Raw genomic sequence first — 14,791 nt, forward strand, 5'->3', positions numbered from 1 at the left:
AATACTGATGTAGAAAAAGTCTGTCATTAGGTTCAGCAAAGCCACCGCACGCAGAACATGGTGAGAGCCTCTGATTCAGAACTGAAAACACTGCCCAAGCCTGGTAGCCCAGCCAGCTGTCTGGTCTCTATAGCCAAGCAAACAGGAGAGAATGGCATGGCCAACAGCAAGCTGTTTTTTTGATTCCCTAGCCCAAGTGACTAGGGACTTCTTTACAGCTAGGTGAACTGACAGCAGCCTTGTCATGAGTACAGAGCAGACTCAAGCCCTTGGAGCTGCTCTGCCATCATGGGTGAGAGGCTCTAATAGCAAACAAAGTGCCCAATGCCCTAGCCCGAGCATCCTATCCTCTCTGATCTCCAGAGCAGGTGTGCATTAGGGGGGTGAGAAGGGTCCTCAAGGTAGAAAAGGCTTTCTATGAGCAAATAATTTTACTGCAGTCTGCTGTCAATGCCAAGACCAGGGCCTTTCATCCAGGACCACAGCCAGGGAGGCTCTGCATGTGTCAGGGGACGCTCACAGTGCAAATGCACAGCCTAATGCAGTTAGACCAAGAGGAGTTGGAGGCTCGGGGTGGGGGATTGTCTAATGTGAGCAGGAACTACATCTGTTTTCATGCAAGCAGCATTTCAAAGCTGCATCAAGCACAGGGCGAGCTATCCCACACATCAATCTAACCTCACCTTGCTTGCACAGAGTCTAGCGTCACGCTCAATTAAACCCTTTACCCAGGTGAGGTCAGAAACTACCTTTTGCAGGAGACCAGTGCCAATATAGACTAACCCTTTGCATGAAAGGCAGCAGCAACCCCCAGGCAGTGAGCACCAGGCTGACAGCTCCAGACAGATGAGCGATGAGTCAACCCCCAGTCAGAGCTGCTCTGCCCATTGCAGCCCACTAACCCCACTCTGCCAGTGAAAGCCCCAGACCACCATGTGCTCTACCTACATGTGCACGTACCTACACGTACCTTAGTCTGGCACAGGTTAAGCTCTCGAGAGGCTAATTAATCCTTTCATTGCAATGGAACAATTCATAAGCAGCTCTCAGTGCTGCCCCCTACACTAAAGCAGTTCTTCAAAGGTTCTGACAGGTGCTTTTTGCTCCATGGGCTGCTGGCAAGCTTGGTAACATGGGAGCTCTGAAATTAGCCTCCTTCAATGTAAGGTTAGGGACTCTGCAGAATCACTCTCACAGAGCACAATGCCTCTCTCTCTCTCTCTCTCTCATTTGTTTTAGACCACCTTGAGCAGTCCCAGCTTCTCAAACTCACAACAGTGGCAGTGCAAAAACGCTCCTGGACAAAGCTCCAGACATAAGAACATGCCACCAGAGCAGAATAACCACACTAGGCCCATCGGGCTGTAGTAGGTGATCTCCACCCTCTAAACGACTTTGTCTCTTTTAAGTAAATATGCCCACTCCTCACTTAGTCAGATCCAAGTGGGCCATGAAGGACAGGCTGGGGGTCAGGGTAATTTTACCGTGATCTACAGCAAAGAAAAATCTCACATTGCATCTCCCTACACACACTTCTTCAGGGTCAAGGGTTCTGCATCAGCTCAGAAATGCTATCACTGACACATGCTTGTATAGTAAATGTAAAGGGGTTAAGGAAATATTTCTCTCCAAATAAAAGATTTCCAAGCAGAAATTGCTGAGGAACCCCACCAGGGAAACCCCTGCCTTGGGACCTGCCACAGGGACTCATCTGCAGCCACATAAATGAGGTGGCTGGGCAAAAAAGAGAGATCAATAACCTGAAAGCCAAAGGCCAAGTCTGCACAGACATCTCTCCTGTGGGTCACATTCCTACAGCTCCCCACTGGGCTGGAGAGAGTCACTGGGAAACCAGAACGGGTGCTAAACTGGCAGAGCTCTCTGCACAGCAAGAAGATGAAGATCTCCCAGGGCCCACCTTCCAGCAGCCAGACAAAGGTAACAGCAACATGCTGACAGTTGAGGGCTATGCCAAGGTCCTGACCCTACCCCAGGCCAAATGGAGTCAGAAGAGCTTGAGGAAGGGTGGGGGAGAAAAGCAGGTTAAACTTGAACCAAGGGATGAGAAGGAAGGAAGCCTGACACCAACTGATTGGGGAAGCAAGGGAGAATTAAAGGAGCCTTGGGAACCTGGTGGGCAATTGACAGAGCGGCCAAGCTGCGCTCAGAGGCTGAAGTGATGGTAGCAGAAAGGCAGAGACATGTCAGGAACCCCCTCCAACAACTCACAGGAGAGGATGGCTGGGCAAGAGAGACAACCAACTAGAGATTAAAAAGAAAAGAAAAGAAGTCAGAAAATAAAATCAGAAACGTGTTTCAGAACTAATGCAGCACGTCCACGAAGCAGAAAAGGTGAGAGTGAAGAATAGGCATACCGGGCTGATCAGCACATGGCACATGGAGGGGAGCTGGGGGTGGGGGGGGAGAAGAGGGCACGCTCTCACTTGCTCACTTCACGTTCCAGACACCACAGATGGAGAGATCTGGTGGGGAACACTATGGGAGTCCAAGACCTGCAAAAAGGGTGTCTGATCCCTGCACATGACACTTTAAAGGAACAGGGGACACTTGGGCAGTCCTTTCTGACAATCCCAAGCCCTCCTACCATTTAACCTCCCAGACGCTGCTCCCTGGTACTCTGGGATTCATGTAAAACAGAAACTGGGGCTGCAAATTTAACACATGAAAAACCTAGGAACCTCACCGCAAAACAGCCCCTGAAGTCAGCAGTGTCATTTGCCATGGGAGAGCATGCTGCACCGTGGTGTTCTCACCCTGGCCTGAAACATTTATACAAGGCCTAGGTGGCTGACAGGTTTATAAAGCGAGATAAGGGGGCATGCCAGACAACGGCAGCCCATGGCTGCCCAGCCCTCGCTGCCCGGAAAAGTCACAGCTGCCATTGAACAGCAGCAACAAATAGGAAGGAGACTCGGGAACATTTCACACCACATTTTTGCCCTGTGCAAGGAACTATAATAGATGATTAGCCAGAAATCTCTCTCTCCCCTCCCTCCCCCAACTTAAACTTTTCAGAGAGCCTTTATGCAAGGGAAACAGAAAGCCAGACAAGAAAGTGAATCTGCCGTGCAGCCTTCCATAGTGATAATGGAGCCCAGAAACCTTCCATTCCGCTTCAGACAAAACGTCAGCTACTTTCCTAACTCCGTCCCCAGAGAGATAAGTGCTACAAAGCAGTATGTGCCCATCACAACAGGAAGGCATGAAGGTATAACGAAAGGAGGGATTGCAAAACTTACCAATGACTGCTGAAAGACAGAACAAGTCGTGACCATGTTATGGCTCAGCTATAACATTCCAGTGCAAGAGGCCGCTAGCGCCGCGATGGGAAATCAAACTACTTTTAAAAGGCAGAAGATCAATGGGGGGACTTTGCAGAACAGGAGAGTTTGCAAGAAGGAAACTGCTCACCAGGGAGCACGTTGTTTTGCAGCAGCCAAGGTTCCCGTCCCCTCTCTGGTGCAGCTAGATGGGTGGATTCTGCTTTATCAGCAACTCAGCTCACCCCTATCATCCAGGAAGCGGTGTTCACATATGTGCCTCCCCCCACCCCCTTGACGTTTCCCAACACTGCACGGACCAGCGAGCAGTTAAAGGCAACGCGTCTTCTATCAACCAGCAGATGTTACAGGGCTAGAACTGTGGCTACACCTGGCACGGGAATTTCAGGCCGGGGGGCAAAGATGGGATCCCTACACCAAAGAGCTGTTCCAGGGTAAACCCCTCCACCATACTGCAGGGCCAAAAATGTGGAGGGGGGGCATAAATCTACCCCCATGGGAGGGGAAAGGTAAGTTACAGAAATCTTATAACTGTGGAGCTGCTCTTCTTTCTCTTGCCCCTGAGGAGCCCAAGAGCCTGGTTCTGCCTGGTGAGCAAGCAGGGAGGGCCAGGACTGCACTGGTCCTTTGGGGTTCATAAGGCAACTGGCTCCCCACATAAAGGGGCTAAGGTGAACAGAAGCCTGTCCAGGGAGCCCCCCTGGTCCAAGTCCACTGACATAGATCATTCCATTGCTAGCAAACAGGGAGAGACCCTGGTCCACATCAAGCCAACGTCATCTGTTTGTGTCAAGCTAAGTACAAGGAGCAGTCCTAGATCTATCTCCTTCTGGCAAAGGCCTTCTCTTCCTCTTCCCAGGCCGTTTTTCATAGGGTCACAGAGAAGCAGGGCTGGAAGGAACCACCTGAGGTCATCTAGTCTAACCCCCTGCCCGAGGCAAGAGCATCCTTATCCAAACCATGCCATACAACTCAATCTCTTAGTAAAACTATCAGCAACCATGACAACTGCAAGACATAACACCCTAACCTGCCACAGGTAATGCAGGGGCACCATGGCAGCCAATGTCCTCCTTTTATAAAAGGTTGTTAATATACACTCAAAAGATCCCAGGTCATGCTCCTCCACTACAGAGGAAGGCAAAAACCCCCACAATCTATACCAATTTCACCATGGAGTAAAATTCCTTCCTGACCCCAGATATGACAATCAGTCTGATCCTGAATGAAGAGGCAAGACCCTCTAGGCAGGAACCTCTGGGTTTAAGACTCAGTGGGAACACAGGCACACCCCAGGCAAAATCCCCTGCCTTTGGCTACAGCCAACACTCGATGCCTCTGGAAAGGCTTAAAAACACCCTGACACATGTAGCAGAAAGCAGGGGGAGCAACCGGCAAAGCCCGGAAGCGTGGAAAATATGCATAGTAAAAGACAGGCATAGCTATTCCTAACTCATCCTCAACCAGTGGCCGTCCAAACTCTTCTTGAACACCTCCAGTGATGGAGAGTCCACAATTTCCCTAGGCAGTCTATGCCATTGCTGCCACTATTGTGTGTCTCTATAGGAATAATAAACTGAATGACATCAGGTCCTGGCTCCCATGGGCTGTGCTTCCCAGCGTATCCAGAAAGACTTTCCAGTCGGGGCAGAGGAATGAAGCATTCCACAAACAGGGTAGAAAGCCCAGGTTGCTCCCTGGGGTCCATTCAGTGATTTCCCTCTGTTCAAAGAGCTGCCCACAGGTTCAGCCAGCTTCCCAAATCACTGCTGCCCTGAGCAGGGATACCACAAAAGGCAACAGCTCCCAAGGGAGGACTGGGTGTAGCTTCTTCCACACACAGCCTCAGTGCTCATGGCTTCATATCACTGCTGGCAAGAAGTATGTTAGGAAACGCTGCTTCAGCTGGGTGAAAATGATCCCTGCAGGGGCTGCGTCTCCCCCAAGATAGCTGGGACAAGCAGGGTATTTGGAGGCGAGGGGTCAAGGCCACGTGGCTCTGATGTTTCTCAGACTTGCACAGGCAGGATCAAGGAGACAGGAACCCAGCCTAGCACTTTCTGCTGACTCTGCCCCACCAGAGGGCTGGGAAGGGGCAGGCTCCTGTGGGCTGTACAGGCAGGTAGTAAAAGAAACAAACTGAGAACCTGAGACTAGGCAGGCTTGAGTCCCCTCTGTAGTTGATGCAGGAAAAACCAAGCTCTCAAGAGGTGGGAAATTCCATCCCAGGCTCTCTCTTTGAGCAGGTGCCTCCCCATAGCTTCTCAAAGAGCCCGCTGAGAAACCAGCTCTCAGAACAGCTCAGCAAGTTCCCCTGGGTGTCTGACTCACATTTCCCATGTCTCAGTGCTGAATGCAAGGGCAAGCTGGCATCTGCTATCCAAGTCATGGGCAGGTGACACATGGTGCTTCCCCCAGCACCTTTTTACCTGGACAGCCCACTGTGCGCTTGAATCCCATTGCCCATGGTTTTGCACTCAGGTACAGCAAATCCTATGGCTCTCAGGGTCCCAGAGATAACATAGCAGGAGGCATTAAAAATCACACCACGCAAAGATGTGAGGCAAGAGCAGATGGGGCAGGGCTTATGTAGAACTCTGTGTGTAAATAAGAACAGGAGTTTTTATGGAGTTTTACACAAGCCCTTGTTCCATCTGCTATTTAGCTCTGCTCTGTCTGCTTCTCTTCCTAAGGAAGGGTACAGTGGTACCTGAAAGCTTGTGTCCCTTCCAATTACACAGTGGGTCCAATAAAAGATATCATCCACAAAAATCTGTGCCTCTTGCATTTTTTCTGGACCACCATCAGTGCAAACATGACCCTTCTGGCAATGCACCCACAAACATAAAGGGAACGAAATCAACTGGACCCTGAAAGAGTTATTCTAAATGTTTAGAGCATTCAGCAGAGAACTACGCCATTTCTAGAGATCTGTCTTACCAGGGCTACATAATTATACAGCATAGAAAGAATGCAAGGGAACATCCTACAGCAGTGGTACCCAACCTTCTGGCCCCGTGGAACAGATGAGTAGATCAGTCTAGGGGCCTGACTCCACACTGACACAAGCTGGCATGGAGAGCCACGCTGTCTGGCCCGTGAAACTCCCCTTGGATCTGGAAATTTGGCAGTAGGGGAGGGGCAATTAATGCTACCACTGCTTCCCCACTGCCAAATTTCCAGATCCTTGGAGAGCTCCATGGGTGAGATGACATGGTTCCGCGGGCCACAGTTTGAGCACCTCCGGCTCCCCCCACACACACACAGAGGAACTTGGCTGCCTGCTGAAGTCTGCAGGACTCCACCTCCCGCAACTCGTGTGAGGCCCTTTAAAGTGCAAGTCACATTTACAGTAATTCCTGCTCAACTAAAAAGCCATTTCCGAGTCAAGCATTCTTTTTTACTGTACTCAGCAGAGTCACCACTTGCTCCCCTCCCACCCACGCAGCAAGTGAAGGGAGCAGGGATTTTTCATAAGCAGAATGCTCAGGTTTTGCTGTGAGAGCAAGCAAGCTGGGAAATCCCTCACAGCTTCTTAGGAGTCTGTTTTCCCCTGCTGTCATCAGGGAGCTCCATCCACACACTCTAGTTAAATGGACACCAGGAGCTCTGAACATCTCTATCCACACATCAGCTGGGCAAGGCACCCTGACAGTATCAGTAGCTGGTCTTGGGTGTCACATCATTCCTTCTGCTTTGTGCTCGCCTTTGGGATCGCTGTCTGCATTGCAAGGTGAACAACTCTGCTACTGCCCTTCAGAATAACAATGCTGGTGTCTTCCCCTGACCACAGGTGGCAATGCTGGTCCTGAAGGGAAGCGCTGGGAAGCTAAAGGTACAGAGATCTCCAATTCCACAGCAGCCTAGATCTCAGATGCCAAGGTTAGTGTTAGGAAGCCAAACCCAAAGAGGAGGTACACAAAGGGGTTTAAAGTGCCAAGCATAAAACAGCTCTGAGAAGGCAACTTAACACCCCCTCTCCCTCATCAGCATGCCAGGAATTAACCTTCTAGACTATGAACGAAGTTGAAAGCAACCACGCCAGGGTCCTCAGGCCCAACTTCAGGCTTTAAGCATGAGAGCAGTGCCCCAGTAACAAAACAGGCTGCTACAGCTCCAGCCTCAAGCAGACACATCCCCACATGCCCTCAGACCAGCTTCACTCGCTCATGGGTAACGTTGCTAAGCAGCATTCAAAACAATGTGAAGTGCATGCGCCATTTGGACAACGTATGTGAAAATATGGAAGTTGGAGGACTCCGCCTCCGCTCCGTACAGCCCCAGAAAGAGAAATGAAGCCACCCTGAACACCCTCCACTCAGCTCACAACAGGACACTGCCATTCAGAGCAACCCTCAGGCCTGGCCTGGCAAGAGGCTCCTGCCAGGGATGACTTTAAAGACATGCCCAGCCAAGACAGGTCAAGTCTAGTTGAGCAGCTCCTGTCCAGCTGAGCAGCATAAAGTGCTCCTGGAAATGGAAGGCATGCTGAAAACAGAGGGCATCCTTCCCAACCTGGAGTTCACTGATCACACAGCAGGCCCTCCTCCCACGCCTCACTGCATACACCCCAGGCCAGCAATTAGGCTGAGGAGATGGCTCTGAGTGGCCTTAAGTTCACAATGAAGAGCTGCAATCAGGTGCTCTGTTTCAGGAGCATCTGAAAGCAGCACTCGAGGGGGGCACTTAGGTTCACTCATAGCCCTCTACTCTGTGATCTTTAGTGCTCCCCAGCCAAAACAACAGGGAAAGGATGATTTTATTGGCAGCAGACCTGGGGTCAGGAGGGAAGTTGCAAAGTTGTTTGGGATGCACCTATGCTATACAATGCTAGGTAGAAGCAGCATCTGCTAGCCTGGGCCAAGTACTCTGATAATGCAGTACCATGGCTTCTGGTACCCAGACTAGTGTGTGCATGGCTAACACTGCCCTGTGCTGCGTGGACAAACCTGGTGGCTCTTATTAGTCTTCCAAGGTTAAAAAAAAGAAAACTGAGAAGTCCCAACACAAATTCCATCCCATCAGCTCAGCTTTCCTTGAAGATTTTTTAAAAACAAGCTGACTCTTCTGTAGCCGGGCTGCCTACTCCCTCCCCGAACTCCTTCACCTCCGCTGGGAAACATCTGACCAAACTGTCTCCCTTTACCTTGTTCTGTATCAGGGGTGGGCAAAATGGTGCATCCAGCTGGTGGCCAGACTCCATTTCCCAGCAGCCCTTGCCCATGTCACTGCAGCCAGTGTCCATGGAGACCCCAGTATTGGCAGGGCCACAACAGCGGGGCCAGGGTTTCCATGGAGATCGGCCCAAGCAACACTGGCAGGGCGCAGGGCTCCACGGGGAGCTGCTCTGGGCCAGGCCAGGGCTGGGGCTGCAATTTTGCAGTGTGACAGTATGGTCCAGAGCCGAGACAGACAGTGGAGCGTGCAGGATGCGATCTGCTGCCTGCATGCCCCACTAGGGCAGAGCTGCAATCCGCTGCCCGCATACCTCTGCCCAGGGCATGTGGGCAATAGATTACAGCTCTGCCCCAGCTCTGGACCATGCTGTCACTGCCAAAAGATCCCAGCCCCAGAGCAGCTCCCCATCCAGTCACAGCACCCTGCCAGCACTGCTTGAGCCAGCCTCCAGGGAAACCCTGGCCCCGCACTGTCACAGCCCCACTGCTTCCGGGGTCTCCATGGAAAGCAGCCACAGAGATGCAGGCTGGGGCTCCTAGGAAATAGAGTCCCCCACGGGCCTGATCCAGCCTGCAGGCCAGGCTTTCCCCACCCATGCTCTATATTCTGTAATTCTCACACACCAATAGGAGGCTGTGGAGCCTGGAGTTAAAGGCTGCAGGGTGTAACTCTAAAGCACTCTCCTGCTGGAGTTTTCCTCTTCTAAGGGGGGGGGGGGGTGATTACACATTGTTTTACCAAAGTCCTTTTCAAACACATTCTCCCAAACCTAAGCTTAACTCGGACCATCTGATCCACTAGTGCTCCCAAGCCCTTCAACCTGGTTGCTTGTCTCCACCCACACAGCCCCATATGAAGGGGTTAACTTTCCTGCGCACCTACGGTATGTACATTTACCTTCCACCCTTGCCCTGATGCCTACAGTGAATCTGGTTTCTCTGCATATAAACTCTATGTAAGTTGTCTCCTGTCAATGCCTTTCGCTTGATTTCTTCCATTAAACCACCAGTTCCTTGAAGTTCAGTTCATCCAAAAGTTTGGAAAGTATCTAGTGTACAGCAGAAGCTACAGCAAATAAACTTAATTTGGTGCACTTCAGCTCTGCTTCAGTGTTTTGACTCAGAAAGTGTTTTGACCCATGTTTTGACTCAGAAAGGATGCATGCAGCACACGCAGGGGTCTGTCCTCACTAGCAGGTACAGACACAGACACCCCAAAAGGATGGCATTCCAGCGCAGCACTACCTGACAGCCCTTGAGCAGAGCCTGCTATGCTCCAGGGGCAGCTCTGTCTGCCCATGTGAATGAAACAAGATCCTGTTTATTCCTGCACACTGTAAATAAACAGCAGCAGTCACTGGCACCCTGCAGCATGGATCTGAGTCTTGAAAGGAGCCAGCTCAGCACAGTGCAAAGGCCCTGCCCCAGAGAGTTCGATGCAGTGCCAGCCATGAGACAAAGTGAGACCCCAGTTTTAAAAAAGGGCTGGAATATGGCTACAGCCTGCACAACCCTGAGAGCTACCAGGCTTTGGGCCAAAGAACAGGCAGCCACTGTTTCTAAAGACTAGAAACAGGCAACCCACCCTGCTGCTAATATAAGGTGGATCTGAAATAGACATCAAGAGACCTGGACATAAAACCCTCCAGTCAAGAGGTCCCAATTTCCTACCGCTATTCAGCAAGCCATTCTATGAGATCCTGCACAGAGCACTGACTCTCTCTGAGCCTCGGCTTCCCCCTCAGTAATAAAGGGATAGCATGCCCAATTCCTGAGGAAGGGTCACGAGGGAGCCTTGTGATGCTGAGATGCTGTCTACCTTGGTACTCCTTGCCTCTGATGAACCTGCACCAGGGCTGTCCACCCTGCTTTGAAACCATGGTAAACTGCAAGTCTGTTTGCATTGGTGTAGAGCAGATCTGCATCTGAGGAATGCATTAGTCCAGTTGCACGAGGGGATTAAACAACATGTACATCCACGGGCACAGCATTTGCACAACACTTGGAAGGCTCATGGTGCGGCACACCGGTTATTTTAACCCCATTCAATTTCCTTTCCAGAGCCAGAAGCCATTTACAGAACAAACTCTGCTTGTCAGTATGCCGTGTTTGTCCACAGGGTCCCTCTAGCAACCATTACTGAATTTGAAAATAAAGGGGTCCTGTTTATAGCCAAGCAGAGGCCACAGCCAAAGCAATGGAAGTTCCTCTGCATTGTTTAAAAAAAAAACATTGAGGTTTCCCTTCCTTTAATTTTGCAACTTTTCAATACAGGTTTCCCTCGCTTTATGCGGGTTCTGTATGTACAAATTTGCTCTTACGCGATGACCCTTTTGATACCAAAAATTTGTTATATGTGAGAGGTAAATTCACTCTTGTGCGATTAGTGTGGTGGAAGCCTGCAGTCAGCTGCTTTGTGCTGTGTATTGTGGGAGTGGCACGCACCAAAATATAGTCTCCTGTGTGGATCTGTGCTCCTCAATCCTTGTCTGTGACACATGTTTCTGTAGTTGCCATCCCCATTATGATAGTGCCCTGTGCTTGTGTGTATTGTCTGCTGTTGGTGAGAACCAAAATTGCCTTGTAAAAGATTTGTTACATTGTAAGGTGGGTTCCCTTTATGCGAATTCAAGTTGTGTGTCATTTTCCAGGAACACATGTACAGCGTAAAGCAAGGGAAACCTGCATCTCTCCAGCCAACTCACAGGATGACATGCAAGGTGAGGGAATTTTAAACACCTACATAGTAAAAGAGCTACCAAGATGCTAACATCAAAGGGCAGGAAGTCCAAACTATTCCACTGTGCCACTCAGTGGAGGCAGTTTCACAATGCCTGCTTTCCCCTGGCAGTCCACGCCAAATGCAAACTCTACAGCAGACCACAGCAACAAGGAAAACTCACACCTCCATCTTCAGGCTGGCCTCCAGGACAGGGAACCTGCCAAGCCCATGATCTCAACTAACCTATCTATCCGCTCCTTTGTCAATGCAAACCAGCCCTGCTGAAGTCAGCAGGGAGAAGGGGAAATGAGCATTCTGACAGTCCAACACAGCTCCATTCCCAGCTTCCTACAGAGCAAACACAGGGTAAAATTAATCCTGCTGTGCCAATAGCTAGATGGGCCCTGTCTTCCACCTATTGTAGAGCTAATTTGGGACAAGTCACAGAGGTCAATTTCCCTATTGCATCCAGCTGGAGAACTGAATTTCAAAGCCACTCTCCCTGCTATCCCCACACAGACAGGCTGCTGGCAATGAGGCCACTGGTACTGACACTGCAAAAACTAACCAACGCATGTGCCAAGGTTTTTTGTTTTTTTTTAAGTTGAGTTTAGCCACAGGCAGTTACGCAACAACCAAAATATTTACAAAAAATTAACTCTCTGGGTCAGCTTTTCTATGAGCGTGCACACGTTTTTAATGCTTCCTCCCCACCCTGTCCTGGTTGATAGTTAGCAGGTGTGTGAAGAAGTCCCATCTTCAAAGGGCAAATGCAAAACACAGCTACAAACTGAGGTGCTGCTGCTTTCACTTTGGCTTCTGGGCAGCACAATGTGCAGACAGAGCATATCAGAAGTGCATCACTAGGCCTCAATCCAGAAGCTGGACACAGTAGATGGGCCCTTGTACATGCACACTCCCATGTTATAGGGTGGGAGGCTTTGAGTCACCTCTGCTTGAATACTTAAAGGCATGACAAAGCCCACATCCCACACTGTATAGTTGTCTTCCATGGCTGGCATGTCTCTTCTGCCCAAGGCCTCACCCGGCCCTACCTGCAACCCCACTGCCCAAAAGAGTGTGTCTACCCTTGTGAAGCCTGCAACAAAGCAGGTATGAAGAGAAGTGGAGTGTTTTTGCCATCCTGTCCCATAATTTTGCATCCTGCCAGTACAAGTATTATCATTAGGGACCTACTTAAATCATGATTTTTGTGGCAACCACAAAAAACAGTAATTGCTACAAAAAATGGTGCTGGCCATGATTTCCCGCAGAATTTCCCCCCCATGTTTATCAGAGTACAAAGATTTAATTTAAGTTTAATACTTCAATTTATAATAATATGGTAATTTATAGTATATTTCCACAGATTCTGTTATTTAATTATGCGGTTCTTGCCTCTCAGCCAAACAAAAGCAAAGGATGAGGCGCCAGGGCCCCTCTGCCAATCAGCAGCAAGGGGCAGAGTCTCTGCAAAATGCCTGCAAAATTAGCTCTGCATGCGGCAAGCAGGCCACAAAAAACTCCTCATCTTACTACAATTTAAGTAGGTCCCTAATTATCATTGTTAATTATGCAAATTATGACAGGACCTACAGACTTTGACCAGGTCAGGGCCTTCACTGGCTTAGCACTGCACTGGGATAACATGTATATCTTTGTGCTTGGTCCAATCTGCAGACACCATACTGAAATAGCTACACAGACAAAGGGGATGTTTTCCCCCCCGATATAATTATATCGGTGTAATCCCTTGTGTGGATTCATATTGCTGGTTGTCTCATAACAGTATATTTTATTGCTCTATCCCTAAAGAACAAGGTCCCATCTCCTGGTCGTCCCAGCAGCATGAAAATCTTGTTTGTCATTGCTGGTTACCACATAGAGCTAGAGGTTGATACAGACACATACAGGGACATTTGGCCATAAGAAAGTTTATTCCCCTACCTAAACAGGAACAAGCTATGTAGGTGGTAGTACATATATCCCAGTATTAACTGTGCCCACGCAAGGGGTTTTATAGGCTATACCCCCACCAAAGCACTCAGTGTTGCATTGCACAGTTTTGTATGTAGACAGGGGTGTGTGCCAGCACCCTCATCACCACCCAGGGAGCTTGCAAACCAAGAGGGAGGTTTCCCCCAAAATTATCCAATTAGACATGACTGATGAAAGGCCCTCTCTCTGCACCATGTGGCCCTGCATTTTATCTGAATCAGCCACCACCCCAGAGGGTAAGTGGATTTTCATGCAGCACATGACAGCAAGGACTTGGGACCAACTTCTGCAGCTATTTCAATGGGCAAAATAAAAGATATGCCCTAGGCAGCAAGGATGCCATGACCAACCACAGGCCGGTGCCAGTGAAAGGCAGGGACAACTGGAGCGCGGAAAAAGGCCAGGCTTTCGCCCCTTGCTCCAGCTGGGCTATTATTTTGCACCATTCGAAATGAACAACTGGGGAGAGGGAGGAGGGGAGCACCATGGAGTTGCATGATCCAAACACAGGAGTTCAGTGCGGGGAGGGAAATGCTTCTTTCCACTTGCTGTGTTTACAACTGAGGCACAAAAGCGGGAAAGTGAAACCAACCTGCCTGTTTGAGCGGCTGGTGATGCTGGCAGCAACAGACCAGAACATAGAGCAAGAGGGTGCGGGGATCCTGCCTCCCCTGGGGCCAGCGCCTGCCAGACTCCCTGAGAGAGGCCTGTGTAGCCTGTAGACCCTTGGCACTGCTGGGGTGACCGAGACTGCCGTCTGTCTGCGTCTACCAGTCAGGCTCTGTCTGCCCATCATTCAGTAGCTGTTTGTCTGCTGGGACCTGTTGGCCAGAACGCATCTTCATCTTTGCCAGTCAGTGTGCCTGTATCTGTTCCTATCAGTCAGTCCCTCTCCGTCGCTCTGTGCGCCAGGTCAGCGTCCATCTGCCTGTCCATAGCTCTAGCTGCCAGGGCGTCCCTGCTAGTGTCCATCTGTCTGACCCTGGCTTTGGATGCGGGGAAGTCTCTACCAGAGTTCACATGTCACTGTCCGCCAGGGAGACCCTGCCAGTGTCGATCTGTGTCCACCGCTCTGTCTGCTAGGCGGTTTCAGACATCGTCCCAATAACTGGTGATTTCTGTCCCTCCATTGCCTGGTCTGCCCAGCAATCTCAATCTGTCTACCTGTCTGTCTCCCGGTGTGCCAGGCAGCCTCAGCCGGTGCCTGTCTGCCCATTGCTTTGCCCACCCAACAGTCTTGCCTGGTGTCTGCCACTCTCCCAGTGAGCCAGGCAGTCTGTCTCCAGGTGGGCCAGACAGTCAGTCTGTCTGCCCGTCCATCTCCTAGCATGCTAGGCCGTCTCCATTGGTGTTTGCCCGTCCATTGCTCCGTCCACCCAGCCGTCTCGCACAGTGGCTGTCCGTCTCCCGCTGTGGCGGGCAGCACCAGCTGGTGTCTACCTGCCCTGCTCCCGGCGTGGCGGGCAGTCTCCACCCCTGTCAGTCTGCCTCTCCATTGCCCTGTCCCCCCGGCAGCGCCTGTCTGCCTGCCCATCTCCCAGCACGTCTCGCCCACTGCCCTGTCCCCCTGGCAGTCCCGGCCCAAGCCTGCC

The 14,791-nt window shown here is 50.6% G+C and overlaps 1 protein-coding gene across 13 annotated transcripts in view; it reads right to left on the reverse strand.

Moving 5' to 3' along the window:
* The window catches only part of LOC102380420 (signal transducer and activator of transcription 5B), a 63,936-nt gene that overhangs the window by 34,574 nt on the left and 14,571 nt on the right, over positions 1-14,791 (reverse strand). Inside the window, exon 1 of one of the 13 annotated variants that reach the window (XM_025207286.1) lies at positions 13,796-14,719. The exons of 8 other annotated variants lie outside the window; for them this stretch is intronic. The gene's annotated coding sequence lies outside the window, so the exon portion shown is untranslated. Of the gene's footprint in view, positions 1-3,260; positions 3,398-3,432; positions 3,560-11,444; positions 11,550-13,791; positions 14,720-14,791 lie in introns of those variants that run through there. 4 more of the 13 variants (XM_025207289.1, XM_025207287.1, XM_025207284.1 and 1 more) reach the window with 4 other exon arrangements.

The sequence above is a fragment of the Alligator sinensis genome, unplaced genomic scaffold (assembly GCF_000455745.1).
Source record: "Alligator sinensis unplaced genomic scaffold, ASM45574v1 scaffold919_1, whole genome shotgun sequence".
NCBI classification, from domain to species: domain Eukaryota; kingdom Metazoa; phylum Chordata; order Crocodylia; family Alligatoridae; genus Alligator; species Alligator sinensis.